This window comes from Schistocerca gregaria, unplaced genomic scaffold (genome assembly GCF_023897955.1).
Source record: "Schistocerca gregaria isolate iqSchGreg1 unplaced genomic scaffold, iqSchGreg1.2 ptg000553l, whole genome shotgun sequence".
Lineage (NCBI taxonomy): Eukaryota > Metazoa > Arthropoda > Insecta > Orthoptera > Acrididae > Schistocerca > Schistocerca gregaria.
This window is the reverse complement of record NW_026061947.1, coordinates 778,845-796,545: the sequence shown is the minus strand read 5'-3', so window position 1 is coordinate 796,545 and position 17,701 is coordinate 778,845.

The following is a 17,701-nucleotide window of genomic DNA, read 5'->3' as shown; positions in this document are numbered from 1 at the left end:
CTTTAATTCGATACGATAACAAATGACGAAAACCCATGGATTTCTTAGGTTTTTACTACATATGAACACTTTTCACATTCTCCCGTGCAACGCGGTTGTTAGTCCTCCTTTCGTACAAAATCTTAAGGTTCCATCTCATGTCCAAGCCACCAAAGCCGGCTAAAAAGTGAATAATCGATAACTAAAACTTGAATTGTACTACTTCTTACTGGCTATTACTTAGACTTAGAAGCTTCTTCTGTGTTCTACTATGGTGCTTTTAGTGTCTCCGCATACCGCAGCATGCGACATAGCTTTTCAGACGATTAATGTAACCGTCTCAGAGAGAAAACCGGCCAATGTGTCGATCTGAATTTAAGTCGATTCGATATCAAATGACGAAAACGGACGGATTCCTCAGGTTTTTACTACATATGAACACTTTTCACATTCTCCCGTGCAACGCGGCTGCTAGTCTTCCTTTCATGCAAAATCTTAAGGTTCCACCTCATGTCCAAGCCACCAAAGCCGGCTAAAAAGTGAATAATCGATAACTAAAACTTGAATTGTACTACTTCTTACTGGCTATTACTTCAACTTAGTGCTTCTTCTGTGTTCTACTATGGTGCTTTTAGTGTCTCCGCATACCGCAGCACGCGACATAGCTTTGCACACGATTAATGTAACCGTCTCAGAGAGAAAAGCGGCCAATATGACGATCGGGCTTTAAGTCGATTCGATAACAAATGACGGAAACGGACGGATTTCTCAGGTTTTTACTACATATGAACACTTTTCACATTCTCCCGTACAACGCGGCTACTAGTCCTCCTTTCATGCAAAATCGTAAGGTCCTAGGTCATGTCCAAGCCACCAAAGCCGGCTAAAAAGTGAATAATCGACAACTAAAACTTGAATTGTACTACTTCTTACTGGCTATTACTTCAACTTAGAAGCTTCTTCTGTGTTCTACTATGGTGCTTTTAGTGTTTCCGCATAACGCAGCACGCGACATAGCTTTGCAGACGATAAATGTAACCGTTTCAGAGAGAAGAGCGGCCAATGTGACGATCTGGCTTTAAATCGATTCGATAACAAATGACGAAAACGGACGGATTTCTCAGGTTTTTACTACATATGAACACTTTTCACATTCTCCCGTGCAACGCGGCGCTAGTCTTCCCTTCATGCAAAATCTTAAGGTCCTAGGTCATGTCCAAGCCACCAAAGCCGGCTAAAAAGTGAATAATCGACAACTTAAACTTGAATTTTTCTACTTCTTACTGGCTATTACTTCAACTTAGAAGCTTCTTCTGTGTTCTACTATGGTGCTTTTAGTGTCTCCGCATACCGCAGCACGTGACATAGCTTTGCAGACGATAAATGTAACCGTCTCAGAGAGAAAAGCGGCCAATGTGTCGATCTGAATGTAAGTCGATTCGATAACAAATGACGAAAACGGACGGATTTCTCAGGTTTTTACTACATATGAACACTTTTCACATTCTCCCGTGCTACGCGGCTGCTAGTATTCCTTTCATGCAAATCCTTAAGGTCCTAGGTCATATCCAAGCCACCAAAGCCGTCTAAAATGTGAATAATCTATAATTAAAACTTGAATTGTACTACTTCTTACTGGCTATTACTTCAACTTAGAAACTTATTCTGAGTTCTGCTGTGGTGCTTTTAGTGTTTCCGTATACCGCAGCATTCGACATAGCTTTGCAGACGATAAATGTAACCGTTTCAGAGAGAAAAGCGGCCAATGTGTCGATCTGAATTTAAGTCGATTCGATAACAAATGACGAAAACGGACGGATTTCTCAGGTTTTTACTACATATGAACACTTTTCACATTCTCCCGTGCAACGCGGCGCTACTCTTCCTTTCATGCAAAGTCTTAAGGTCCTTGGTCATGTCAACCCACCAAAGCCAGCTAAAAAGTGATTAATCGACAACTACAACTTGAATTGTACTAATTCTTACTGGCTATTACTGCAACTTATCAGCTTCTTCTGTGTTCTAATATGGTGCTTTTAGTGTCTCCGCATACCGTAGCACGCGACATAGCTTTGCAGACGATAAATGTAACCGTTTCGGAGAGAAGAGCGGCCAATGTGCCGATCTGGCTTTTAATCGATTCGATAACAAATGTCGAAAACGGACGGATTACTCAGGTTTTTACTAAATATGAACACTTTTCACATTCTCCCGTGCAACGCGGCTGCTAGTCCTCCTTTCATGCAAAATCTTAAGGTCCTGGGTCATGTCCAAGCCACCAAAGCCGGCTAAAAAGTGAATAATCGACAACTAAAACTTGAATTGTACTACTTCTTACTGGCTCATACTTCAACTTATAAGCTTCTTCTGTGTTCTACTATGGTGCTTTTAGTGTTTCCGCATACCGCAGCACGCGACATAGCTTTGCAGACGATAAATGTAACCGTTTCAGAGAGAAGAGCGGCCAATGTGACGATCTGGCTTTAAATCGATTCGATAACAAATGACGAAAACGGACGGATTTCTCAGGTTTTTACTACATATGAACACTTTTCACATTCTCCCGTGCAACACAGCTGCTAGTCTTCCTCTCATGCAAAATCTTAAGGTCCTAGGTCATGTCCAAGCCACCAAAGCCGGCTAAAAAGTGAATAATCGACATCTTAATCTTGAATTTTTCTACTTCTTACTGGCTATTACTTCAACTTAGAAGCTTCTTCTGTGTTCTACTATGGTGCTTTTAGTGTCTCCGCATACCGCAGCACGCGACATAGCTTTGCAGACGATAAATGTAACCGTCTCAGAGAGAAAAGCGGCCAATGTGTCGATCTGAATTTAAGTCGATTCGATAACAAATGACGAAAACGGACGGATTTCTCAGGTTTTTACTACATATGAACACTTTTCACATTCTCCCGTGCAACGCGGCTGCTAGTCCTCCTTTCATGCAAATCCTTATGGTCCTAGGTCATATCCAAGCCACCAAAGCCGTCTAAAATGTGAATAATCTATAATTAAAACTTGAATTGTACTACTTCTTACTGGCTATTACTTCAACTTAGAAACTTATTCTGAGTTCTACTGTGGTGCTTTTAGTGTTTCCGTATACCGCAGCATTCGACATAGCTTTGCAGACGATAAATGTAACCGTTTCAGAGAGAAGAGCGGCCATTGTGACGATCTGGCTTTAAATCGATTCGATAACAAATGACGAAAACGGACGGATTTCTCAGGTTTTTACTACATATGAACACTTTTCACATTGTCCCGTGCAACGCGGCTGCTAGTCTTCCAATCTTTCAAAATCTTAAGGTCCTAGGACATGTCCAAGCCACCAAAGCCGGTTAAAAAGTGATTCAACGACAACTAAAACTTAAATAGTACTACTTTTTACTGGCTATTACTTCAACTTAGAAGCTTCTTCTCTGTTCTACTATGGTGCTTTTAGTGTTTCCGCATACCGCAGCACGCGACATAGCTTTGCAGACGATAAATGTAACCGTTTCGGAGAGAAGAGCGGCCACTGTGACGATCTGGCTTTAAATCGATTCGATAACAAATGACGGAAACGGACGGATTTCTCAGGTTTTTACTACATATGAACACTTTTCACATTCTCCCGTGCAACGCGGCTGCTAGTCTTCCTTTCATGCAAAATCTTAAGGTTCCACCTCATGTCCAAGCCACCAAATCTGGCTAAAAAGTGAATAATCCATAACTAAAACTTGAATTGTACTACTTCTTACTGGCTATTACTTAGACTTAGAAGCTTCTTCTGTGTTCTACTATGGTGCTTTTAGTGTCTCCGCATACCGCAGCATGCGACATAGCTTTGCAGACGATTAATGTAACCGTCTCAGAGAGAAAAGCGCCCAATGTGTCGATCTGAATTTAAGTCGATTCGATAACAAATGACGAAAACGGACGGATTCCTCAGGTTTTTACTACATATGAACACTTTTCACATTCTCCCGTGCAACGCGGCTGCTAGTCTTCCTTTCATGCAAAATCTTAAGGTTCCACCTCATGTCCAAGCCACCAAAGCCGGCTAAAAAGTGAATAATCGATAACTAAAACTTGAATTGTACTACTTCTTACTGGCTATTACTTCAACTTAGTGCTTCTTCTGTGTTCTACTATGGTGCTTTTAGTGTCTCCGCATACCGCAGCACGCGACATAGCTTTGCACACGATTAATGTAACCGTCTCAGAGAGAAAAGCGGCCAATATGGCGATCGGGCTTTAAGTCGATTCGATAACAAATGACGAAAACGGACGGATTTCTCAGGTTTTTACTACATATGAACACTTTTCACATTCTCCAGTGCAACGCGGCTGCTAGTCTTCCTCTCATGCAAAATCTTAAGGTCCTAGGTCATGTCCAAGCCACCAAAGCCGGCTAAAAAGTGAATAATCGACAACTAAAACTTGAATTGTACTTCTTCTTACTGGCTCATACTTCAACTTAGAAGCTTCTTCTGTGTTCTACTATGGTGCTTTTAGTGTTTCCGCATAACGCAGCACGCGACATAGCTTTGCAGACGATAAATGTAACCGTTTCAGAGAGAAGAGCGGCCAATGTGACGATCTGGCTTTAAATCGATTCGATAACAAATGACGAAAACGGACGGATTTCTCAGGTTTTTACTACATATGAACACTTTTCACATTCTCCCGTGCAACGCGGCGCTAGTCTTCCCTTCATGCAAAATCTTAAGGTCCTAGGTCATGTCCAACCCACCAAAGCCAGCTAAAAAGTGATTAATCGACCACTATAACTTGAATTGTACGACTTCTTACTTGCTATTACTTCAACTTATAAGCTTCTTCTGTGTTCTAATATGGTGCTTTTAGTGTCTCCGCATACCGCAGCACGCGACATAGCTTTGCAGACGATAAATGTAACCGTTTCAGAGAGAAGAGCGGCCAATGTGACGATCTGGCTTTAAATCGATTCGATAACAAATGACGAAAACGGACGGACTTCTCAGGTTTTTACTACATATGAACACTTTTCACATTCTCCAGTGCAACGCGGCTGCTAGTCTTCCTCTCATGCAAAATCTTAAGGTCCTAGGTCATGTCCAAGCCACCAAAGCCGGCTAAAAAGTGAATAATCGACAACTTAAACTTGAATTTTGCTACTTCTTACTGGCTATTACTTCAACTTAGAAGCTTCTTCTGTGTTCTACTATGGTGCTTTTAGTGTCTCCGCATACCGCAGCACGCGACATAGCTTTGCAGACGATAAATGTAACCGTCTCAGAGAGAAAAGCGGCCAATGTGTCGATCTGAATGTAAGTCGATTCGATAACAAATGACGAAAACGGACGGATTTCTCAGGTTTTTACTACATATGAACACTTTTCACATTCTCCCGTGCAACGCGGCTGCTAGTCCTCCTTTCATGCAAATCCTTAAGGTAATAGGTCATATCCAAGCCACCAAAGCCGTCCAAAATGTGAATAATCTATTATTAAAACTTGAATTGTACTACTTCTTACTGGCTATTACTTCAACTGAGAAACTTATTCTGAGTTCTGCTGTGGTGCTTTTAGAGTTTCCGTATACCGCAGCATTCGACATAGCTTTGCAGACGATTAATGTAACCGTTTCAGGGAGAATAGCGGCCAATGTGACGATCTGGCTTTAAATCGATTCGATAACAAATGATGAAAACGGACGGATTCTCAGATTTTTACTACATATGAACACTTTTCACATTCTCCCGTGCAACGCGGCTGCTAGTCCTCCTTTCATGCGAATTCATAAGGTCCTAGGTCATATCCAAGCCACCAAAGCCGGCTAATATGTGAATAATCTATAATTAAAACTTGAATTGTACTACTTCTTACTGGCTATTACTTCAACTTAGAAGCTTATTCTGAGTTCTACTGTGGTGCTTTTAGTGTTTCCGTATACCGCAGCACGCGACATAGCTTTGCAGACGATAAATGTAACCGTTTCAGAGAGAAGGGCGGCCATTTTGACGATCTGGCTTTAAATCGATTCGATAACAAATGACGAAAACGGACGGATTTCTCAGGTTTTTACTACATATGAACACTTTTCACACCCTCTCGTGCAACGCGGCTGCTAGTCTTCCTTTCATGCAAAATCTTAAGGTTCCACCTCATTTCCAAGCCATCAAAGCCGGCTACAAAGTGAATAATCGACAACTAAAACTTGAATTGTACTACATCTTACTGGCTATTACTTCAACTTAGAAGCTTTCTCTGTGTTCTACTATGGTGCTTATAGTGTCTCCGCATACCGCAGCACGCGACATAGCTATGCAGGCGATAAATGTAACCGTTTCGGAGAGAAGAGCGGCCAATGTGACGATCTGGCTTTTAATCGATTCGATAACAAATGACGAAAACGGACGGATTACTCAGGTTTTTACTACATATGAACACTTTTCACATTCTCCCGGGCAACGCGGCTGCTAGTTTTCCTTTCATGCAAAATCTTAAGGTCCTAGGACATGTCCAAGCCACCAAAGCTGGTTAAAAAGTGATAAAACGACAACTAAAACTTAAATAGTACTACTTCTTACTGGCTATTACTTCAACTTAGAAGCTTCTCTGTTCTAATATGGTGCTTTTAGTGTTTCCGCATACCGCAGCACGCGACATAGCTTTGCAGACGATTAATGTAACAGTCTCAGAGTGAAAAGCGGCCAATATGACGATCTGGCTTTAAGTCGATTCGATAACAAATGACGGAAACAGACGGATTTCTCAGGTTTTTACTACATATGAACACTTTTCACATTCTCCCGTGCAACGCGGCTGCTAGTCTTCCTTTCATGCAAAATATTAAGGTCCTAGGTCATGTCCAAGCCACCAAAGCCGGGTGAAAAGTGAATAATCGACAACTAAAACTTGAATTGTACTACTTCTTACTGGCTATTACTTCAACTTAGAAGCTTCTTCTGTGTTCTACTATGGTGCTTTTAGTGTTTCCGCATACCGCAGCACGCGACATAGTTTTGCAGACGATAAATGTAACCGTTTCAGAGAGAAGAGCGGCCAATGTGACGATCTGGCTTTAAATCGATTCGATAACAAATGACGAAAACGGACGGATTTCTCAGGTTTTTACTACATATGAACACTTTTCACATTCTCCCGTGCAACGCGGCGCTACTCTTCCTTTCATGCAAAGTCTTAAGGTCCTAGGTCATGTCCAACCCACCAAAGCCAGCTAAAAAGTGATTAATCGACAACTACAACTTGAATTGTACTACTTCTTACTAGCTATTACTTCAACTTATAAGCTTCTTCTGTGTTCTAATATGGTGCTTTTAGTGTCTCCGCATACCGCAGCACGCGACATAGCTTTGCAGACGATAAATGTAACCGTTTCAGAGAGAATAGCGGCCAATGTGACGATCTGGCTTTAAATCGATTCGATAACAAATGATGAAAACGGACGGATTCTCAGGTTTTTACTACATATGAACACTTTTCACATTCTCCCGTGCAACGCGGCTGCTAGTCCTCCTTTCATGCGAATTCATAAGGTTCTAGGTCATATCCAAGCCACCAAAGCCGGCTAATATGTGAATAATCTATAATTAAAACTTGAATTGTACTACTTCTTACTGGCTATTACTTCAACTTAGAAGCTTATTCTGAGTTCTACTGTGGTGCTTTTAGTGTTTCCGTATACCGCAGCACGCGACATAGCTTTGCAGACGATAAATGTAACCGTTTCAGAGAGAAGAGCGGCCATTTTGACGATCTGGCTTTAAATCGATTCGATAACAAATGACGAAAACGGACGGATTTCTCAGGTTTTTACTACATATGAACACTTTTCACACCCTCTCGTGCAACGCGGCTGCTAGTCGTCCTTTCATGCAAAATCTTAAGGTTCCACCTCATTTCCAAGCCATCAAAGCCGGCTACAAAGTGAATAATCGACAACTAAAACTTGAATTGTACTACATCTTACTGGCTATTACTTCAACTTAGAAGCTTCTTCTGTGTTCTACAATGGTGCTTTTAGTGTCTCCGCATACCGCAGCACGCGACATAGCTTTGCAGACGATAAATGTAACCGTTTCGGAGAGAAGAGCAGCCAATGTGACGATCTGGCTTTAAATCGATTCGATAACAAATGACGAAAACGGACGGATTTCTCAGGTTTTTACTACATATGAACACTTTTCACATTCTCTCGTGCGACGCGGCTGCTAGTCTTCCTTTCATGCAAAATCGTATTTCCTAGGACATGTTCAAGCCACAAAAGCAGGTTAAAAAGTGATTAATCGACAACTAACACTTAAATAGTACGACTTCATACTGGCTATTACTTCAACTTAGAAGCTTCTTCTCTTTTCTACTATGGTGCTTTTAGTGTCTCCGCATACCGCAGCACGCGACATAGCTTTGCAGACGATAAATGTAACCGTTTCAGAGAGAAGAGCGGCCAATGTGACGATATGGCTTCAAATCGATTCGATAACAAATGACGAAAACGGACGGATTTCTCAGGTTTTTACTACATATGAACACTTTTCACATTCTCCAGTGCAACGCGGCTGCTAGTCTTCCTCTCATGCAAAATCTTAATGTCCTAGGTCATGTCCAAGCCACCAAAGCCGGCTAAAAAGTGAATAATCGACAACTTAAACTTGAATTTTTATACTTCCTACTGGCTATTACTTCAACTTAGAAGCTTCTTCTGTGTTCTACTATGGTGCTTTTAGTGTCTCCGCATACCGCAGCACGCGACACAGCTTTGCAGACGATAAATGTAACCGTCTCAGAGAGAAAAGCGGCCAATGTGTCGATCTGAATGTATGTCGATTCGATAACAAATGACGAAAACGGACGGATTTCTCAGGTTTTTACTACATATGAACACTTTTCACATTCTCCCGTGCAACGCGGCTGCTAGTCCTCCTTTCATGCAAATCCTTAAGGTCCTAGGTCATATCCAAGCCACCAAAGCCGTCTAAAATGTGAATAATCTATAATTAAAACTTGAATTGTACTACTTCTTACTGGCTATTACTTCAACTTAGAAACTTATTCTGAGTTCTGCTGTGGTGCTTTTAGTGTTTCCGTATACCGCAGCATTCGACATAGCTTTGCAGACGATAAATGTAACCGTTTCAGAGAGAAGAGCGGCCATTGTGACGATCTGGCTTTAAATCAATTCGATAACAAATGACGAAAACGGACGGATTTCTCAGGTTTTTACTACATATGAACACTTTTCACATTCTCCCGTGCAACGCGGCTGCTAGACTTATTTCTTGCAAAATCTTAAGGTCCTAGGACATGTCCAAGCCACCAAAGCCGGTTAAAAAGTGATTCAACGACAACTAAAACTTAAATAGTACTACATTTTACTGGCTATTACTTCAACTTAGAAGCTTCTTCTGTGTTCTAATATGGTGCTTTTAGTGTCTCCGCATACCGCAGAACGCGACATAGCTTTGCAGACGATAAATGTAACAGTCTCAGAGAGAAAAGCGGCCAATGTGTCGATCTGAATTTAAGTCGATTCGATAACAAATGACGAAAACGGACGGATTTCTCAGGTTTTTACTACATATGAACACTTTTCACATTCTCCCGTGCAACGCGGCTGCTAGTCTTCCTTTCATGCAAAATCTTAAGGTCCTAGGACATGTCCAAGCCACCAAAGCCAGTTAAAAAGTGATTAATCGACAACTAAATCTTAAATATTACTGCTTCTTACTGGCTATTACTTCAACTTAGAAGCTTCTTCTCTGTTCTACTATGGTGCTTTTAGTGTTTCCGCATACCGCAGCACGCGACATTGCTTTGCAGACGATAAATGTAACCGTTTCAGAGAGAAGAGCGGCCAATGTGATGATCTGGCTTTAAATCGATTCGATAACAAATGACGAAAACGGACGGATTTCTCAGGTTTTTACTACATATGAACACTTTTCACATTCTCCCGTGCAACGCGGCGCTACTCTTCCTTTCATGCAAAGTCTTAAGGTCCTAGGTCATGTCCAACCCACCAAAGCCAGCTAAAAAGTGATTAATCGACAACTACAACTTGAATTGTACTACTTCTTACTAGCTATTACTTCAACTTACAAGCTTCTTCTGTGTTCTAATATGGTGCTTTTAGTGTCTCCGCATACCGCAGCACGCGACAGAGCTTTGCAGACGATAAATGTAACCGTTTCAGAGAGAATAGCGGCCAATGTGACGATCTGGCTTTAAATCGATTCGATAACAAATGATGAAAACGGACGGATTCTCAGGTTTTTACTACATATGAACACTTTTCACATTCTCCCGTGCAACGCGGCTGCTAGTCCTCCTTTCATGCGAATTCATAAGGTCCTAGGTCATATCCGAGCCACCTAAGCCGGCTAATATGTGAATAATCTATAATTAAAACTTGAATTGTACTACTTCTTACAGGCTATTACTTCAACTTAGAAGCTTATTCTGAGTTCTACTGTGGTGCTTTTAGTGTTTCCGTATACCGCAGCACGCGACATAGCTTTGCAGACGATAAATGTAACCGTTTCAGAGAGATGAGCGGCCATTTTGACGATCTGGCTTTAAATCGATTTGATAACAAATGACGAAAACGGACGGATTTCTCAGGTTTTTACTACATATGAACACTTTTCACACCCTCTCGTGCAACGCGGCTGCTAGTCTTCCTTTCATGCAAAATCTTAAGGTTCCACCTCATTTCCAAGCCATCAAAGCCGGCTACAAAGTGAATAATCGACAACTAAAACTTGAATTGTACTACATCTTACTGGCTATTACTTCAACTTAGAAGCTTCTTCTGTGTTCTACTATGGTGCTTTTAGTGTCTCCGCATACCGCAGCACGCGACATAGCTTTGCAGGCGATAAATGTAACCGTTTCGGAGAGAAGAGCGGCCAATGTGACGATCTGGCTTTTAATCGATTCGATAACAAATGACGAAAACGGACGGATTACTCAGTTTTTTACTACATATGAACACTTTTCACATTCTCCCGGGCAACGCGGCTGCTAGTTTTCCTTTCATGCAAAATCTTAAGGTCCTAGGACATGTCCAAGCCACCAAAGCTGGTTGAAAAGTGATAAAACGACAACTAAAACTTAAATAGTACTACTTCTTACTGGCTATTACTTCAACTTAGAAGCTTCTTCTCTGTTCTACTATGGTGCTTTTAGTGTTTCCGCATACCGCAGCACGCGACATAGCTTTGCAGACGATTAATGTAACAGTCTCAGAGAGAAAAGCGGCCAATATGACGATCTGGCTTTAAGTCGATTCGATAACAAATGACGAAAACGGACGGATTTCTCAGGTATTTACTACATATGAACACTTTTCACATTCTCCCGTGCAACGCGGCTACTAGTCCTCCTTTCATGCAAAATCGTAAGGTCCTATGTCATGTCCAAGCCACCAAAGCCGGCTAAAAAGTGAATAATCGACAACTAAAACTTGAATTGTACTACTTCTTACTGGCTATTACTTCAACTTAGAAGCTTCTTCTGTGTTCTACTATGGTGCTTTTAGTGTTTCCGCATACCGCAGCACGCGACATAGCTTTGCAGACGATAAATGTAACCGTTTCAGAGAGAATAGCGGCCAATGTGACGATCTGGCTTTAAATCGATTCGATAACAAATGACGAAAACGGACGGATTTCTCAGGTTTTTACTACATATGAACACTTTTCACATGCTCCCGTGCAACGCGGCGCTAGTCTTCCTTTCATGCAAAATCTTAAGGTCCTAGGTCATGTCCAACCCACCAAAGCCAGCTAAAAAGTGATTAATCGATAACTAAAACTTGAATTGTACTACTTCTTACTGGCTATTACTTCAACTTATTATCTTCTTCTGTGTTCTAATATAGTGCTTTTAGTGTCTCCGCATACCGCAGCACGCGACATAGCTTTGCAGACGATAAATGTAACCGTTTCAGAGAGAAGAGCGGCCAATGTGAAGATCTGGCTTTAAATCGATTCGATAACAAATGACGGAAACGGACGGATTTCTCAGGTTTTTACTACATATGAACACTTTTCACATTCTCCCGTGCAACGCGGCTGCTAGTCTTCCTTTCATGCAAAATATTAAGGTCCTAGGTCATGTCCAAGCCACCAAAGCCGGCTAAAAAGTCAATAATCGACAACTAAAACTTGAATTGTACTACTTCTTACTGGCTATTACTTCAACTTAGAAGCTTCTTCTGTGTTCTACTATGGTGCTTTTAGTGTCTCCGCATACCGCAGCACGCGACATAGCTTTGCAGACGATAAATGTAACCGTCTCAGAGGGAAAAGCGGCCAATGTGTCGATCTGAATTTAAGTCGATGCGATAACAAATGACGAAAACGGACGGATTCTCAGGTTTTTACTACATATGAACACTTTTCACATTCTCCCGTGCAACGTGGCTGCTATTCCTCCTTTCAAGCAAATTCGTAAGGTCCTAGGTCATATCCAAGCCACCAAAGCCGGCTAAAATGTGAATAATCTATAATTAAAACTTGAATTGTACTACTTCTTACTGGCTATTACTTCAACTTAGAAGCTTATTCTGAGTTCTACTGTGGTGCTTTTAGTGTTTCCGTATACCGCAGCACGCGACATAGCTTTGCAGACGATAAATGTAACCGTTTCAGAGAGAAGAGCCGCCATTGTGACGATCTGGCTTTAAATCGATTCGATAACAAATGACGAAAACGGACGGATTTCTCAGGTTTTTACTACATATGAACACTTTTCACATTCTCCCGTGCAACGCGGCTGCTAGTCTTCCTTTCATGCAAAATCTTAAGGTCCTAGGTCATGTCCAAGCCACCAAAGCCGGCTAAAAAGTGAATAATCGACAACTAAAACATGAATTGTACTACTTCTTACTGGCTATTACTTCAACTTAGAAGCTTCTTCTCTGTTCTACTATGGTGCTTTTAGTGTTTCCGCATACCGCAGCACGCGACATAGCTTTGCAGACGATTAATGTAACAGTCTCAGAGAGAAAAGCGGCCAATATGACGATCTGGCTTTAAGTCGATGCGATAACAAATGACGAAAACGGACGGATTCTCAGGTTTTTACTACATATGAACACTTTTCACATTCTCCCGTGCAACGTGGCTGCTATTCCTCCTTTCAAGCAAATTCGTAAGGTCCTAGGTCATATCCAAGCCACCAAAGCCGGCTAAAATGTGAATAATCTATAATTAAAACTTGAATTGTACTACTTCTTACTGGCTATTACTTCAACTTAGAAGCTTATTCTGAGTTCTACTGTGGTGCTTTTAGTGTTTCCGTATACCGCAGCACGCGACATAGCTTTGCAGACGATAAATGTAACCGTTTCAGAGAGAAGAGCGGCCATTGTGACGATCTGGCTTTAAATCGATTCGATAACAAATGACGAAAACGGACGGATTTCTCAGGTTTTTACTACATATGAACACTTTTCACATTCTCCCGTGCAACGCGGCTGCTAGTCTTCCTTTCATGCAAAATCTTAAGGTCCTAGGTCATGTCCAAGCCACCAAAGCCGGCTAAAAAGTGAATAATCGACAACTAAAACATGAATTGTACTACTTCTTACTGGCTATTACTTCAACTTAGAAGCTTCTTCTGTGTTCTACTATGGTGCTTTTAGTGTTTCCGCATAACGCAGCACGCGACATAGCTTTGCAGACGATAAATGTAACCGTTTCAGAGAGAAGAGCGGCCAATGTGACGATCTGGCTTTAAATCGATTCGATAACAAATGACGAAAACGGACGGATTTCTCAGGTTTTTACTACATATGAACACTTTTCACATTCTCCCGTGCAACGCGGCGCTAGTCTTCCCTTCATGCAAAATCTTAAGGTCCTAGGTCATGTCCAACCCACCAAAGCCAGCTAAAAAGTGATTAATCGACCACTATAACTTGAATTGTACGACTTCTTACTTGCTATTACTTCAACTTATAAGCTTCTTCTGTGTTCTAATATGGTGCTTTTAGTGTCTCCGCATACCGCAGCACGCGACATAGCTTTGCAGACGATAAATGTAACCGTTTCAGAGAGAAGAGCGGCCAATGTGACGATCTGGCTTTAAATCGATTCGATAACAAATGACGAAAACGGACGGACTTCTCAGGTTTTTACTACATATGAACACTTTTCACATTCTCCAGTGCAACGCGGCTGCTAGTCTTCCTCTCATGCAAAATCTTAAGGTCCTAGGTCATGTCCAAGCCACCAAAGCCGGCTAAAAAGTGAATAATCGACAACTTAAACTTGAATTTTTATACTTCTTACTGGCTATTACTTCAACTTAGAAGCTTCTTCTGTGTTCTACTATGGTGCTTTTAGTGTCTCCGCATACTGCAGCACGCGACATAGCTTTGCAGACGATAAATGTAACCGTCTCAGAGAGAAAAGCGGCCAATGTGTCGATCTGAATGTAAGTCGATTCGATAACAAATGACGAAAACGGACGGATTTCTCAGGTTTTTACTACATATGAACACTTTTCACATTCTCCCGTGCAACGCGGCTGCTAGTCCTCCTTTCATGCAAATCCTTAAGGTAATAGGTCATATCCAAGCCACCAAAGCCGTCTAAAATGTGAATAATCTATAATTAAAACTTGAATTGTACTACTTCTTACTGGCTATTACTTCAACTTAGAAACTTATTCTGAGTTCTGCTGTGGTGCTTTTCGAGTTTCCGTATACCGCAGCATTCGACATAGCTTTGCAGACGATTAATGTAACCGTTACAGAGAGATAAGCGGCCAATGTGTCGATCTGAATTTAAGTCGATTCGATAACAAATGACGAAAACGGACAGATTTCTCAGGTTTTTACTACATATGAACACTTTTCACATTCTCCCGTGCAACGCGGCTGCTAGTCTTCCTTTCATGCAAAATCTTAAGGTCCTAGGACATGTCCAAGCCACCAAAGCCAGTTAAAAAGTGATTAATCGACAACTAAATCTTAAATATTACTACTTCTTACTGGCTATTACTTCAACTTAGAAGCTTCTTCTCTGTTCTACTATGGTGCTTTTAGTGTCTCCGCATACCGCAGCACGCGACATAGCTTTGCAGACGATAAATGTAACCGTTTCAGGGAGAATAGCGGCCAATGTGACGATCTGGCTTTAAATCGATTCGATAACAAATGACGAAAACGGACGGATTACTCAGGTTTTTACTACATATGAACACTTTTCACATTCTCCCGGGCAACGCGGCTGCTTGTTTTCCTTTCATGCAAAATCTTAAGGTCCTAGGACATGTCCAAGCCACCAAAGCTGGTTAAAAAGTGATTAAACGACAACTAAAACTTAAATAGTACTACTTCTTACTGGCTATTACTTCAACTTAGAAGCTTCTCTGTTCTAATATGGTGCTTTTAGTGTTTCCGCATACCGCAGCACGCGACATAGCTTTGCAGACGATTAATGTAACAGTCTCAGAGTGAAAAGCGGCCAATATGACGATCTGGCTTTAAGTCGATTCGATAACAAATGACGGAAACGGACGGATTTCTCAGGTTTTTACTACATATGAACACTTTTCACATTCTCCCGTGCAACGCGGCTGCTAGTCTTCCTTTCATGCAAAATATTAAGGTCCTAGGTCATGTCCAAGCCACCAAAGCCGGGTGAAAAGTGAATAATCGACAACTAAAACTTGAATTGTACTACTTCTTACTGGCTATTACTTCAACTTAGAAGCTTCTTCTGTGTTCTGCTATGGTGCTTTTAGTGTTTCCGCATACCGCAGCACGCGACATAGCTTTGCAGACGATAAATGTAACCGTTTCATAGAGAAGAGCGGCCAATGTGACGATCTGGCTTTAAATCGATTCGATAACAAATGACGAAAACGGACGGATTTCTCAGGTTTTTACTACATATGAACACTTTTCACATTCTCCCGTGCAACGCGGCGCTACTCTTCCTTTCATGCAAAGTCTTAAGGTCCTAGGTCATGTCCAACCCACCAAAGCCAGCTAAAAAGTGATTAATCGACAACTACAACTTGAATTGTACTACTTCTTACTAGCTATTACTTCAACTTATAAGCTTCTTCTGTGTTCTAATATGGTGCTTTTAGTGTCTCCGCATACCGCAGCACGCGACATAGCTTTGCAGACGATAAATGTAACCGTTTCAGAGAGAATAGCGGCCAATGTGACGATCTGGCTTTAAATCGATTCGATAACAAATGATGAAAACGGACGGATTCTCAGGTTTTTACTACATATGAACACTTTTCACATTCTCCCGTACAACGCGGCTGCTAGTCCTCCTTTCATGCGAATTCATAAGGTCCTAGGTCATATCCGAGCCACCAAAGCCGGCTAATTTGTGAATAATCTATAATTAAAACTTGAATTGTACTACTTCTTACAGGCTATTACTTCAACTTAGAAGCTTATTCTGAGTTCTACTGTGGTGCTTTTAGTGTTTCCGTATACCGCAGCACGCGACATAGCTTTGCAGACGATAAATGTAACCGTTTCAGAGAGAAGAGCGGCCATTTTGACGATCTGGCTTTAAATCGATTCGATAACAAATGACGAAAACGGAGGGATTTCTCAGGTTTTTACTACATATGAACACTTTTCACACCCTCTCGTGCAACGCGGCTGCTAGTCGTCCTTTCATGCAAAATCTTAAGGTTCCACCTCATTTCCAAGCCATCAAAGCCGGCTACAAAGTGAATAATCGACAACTAAAACTTGAATTGTACTACATCTTACTGGCTATTACTTCAACTTAGAAGCTTCTTCTGTGTTCTACTATGGTGCTTTTAGTGTCTCCGCATACCGCAGCACTCGACATAGCTTTGCAGACGATAAATGTAACCGTTTCGGAGAGAAGAGCAGCCAATGTGACGATCTGGCTTTAAATCGATTCGATAACAAATGACGAAAACGGACGGATTTCTCAGGTTTTTACTACATATGAACACTTTTCACATCCTCTCGTGCGACGCGGCTGCTAGTCTTCCTTTCATGCAAAATCGTATTTCCTAGGACATGTTCAAGCCACAAAAGCAGGTTAAAAAGTGATTAATCGACAACTAACACTTAAATAGTACGACTTCATACTGGCTATTACTTCAACTTAGAAGCTTCTTCTCTTTTCTACTATGGTGCTTTTAGTGTCTCCGCATACCGCAGCACGCGACATAGCTTTGCAGACGATAAATGTAACCGTTTCAGAGAGAAGAGCGGCCAATGTGACGATGTGGCTTTAAATCGATTCGATAACAAATGACGAAAACGGACGGATTTCTCAGGTTTTTACTACATATGAACACTTTTCACATTCTCCAGTGCAACGCGGCTGCTAGTCTTCCTCTCATGCAAAATCTTAATGTCCTAGGTCATGTCCAAGCCACCAAAGCCGGCTAAAAAGTGAATAATCGACAACTTAAACTTGAATTTTTATACTTCCTACTGGCTATTACTTCAACTTAGAAGCTTCTTCTGTGTTCTACTATGGTGCTTTTAGTGTCTCCGCATACCGCAGCACGCGACATAGCTTTGCAGACGATAAATGTAACCGTCTCAGAGAGAAAAGCGGCCAATGTGTCGATCTGAATGTAAGTCGATTCGATAACAAATGACGAAAACGGACGGATTTCTCAGGTTTTTACTACATATGAACACTTTTCACATTCTCCCGTGCAACGCGGCTGCTAGTCCTCCTTTCATGCAAATCCTTAAG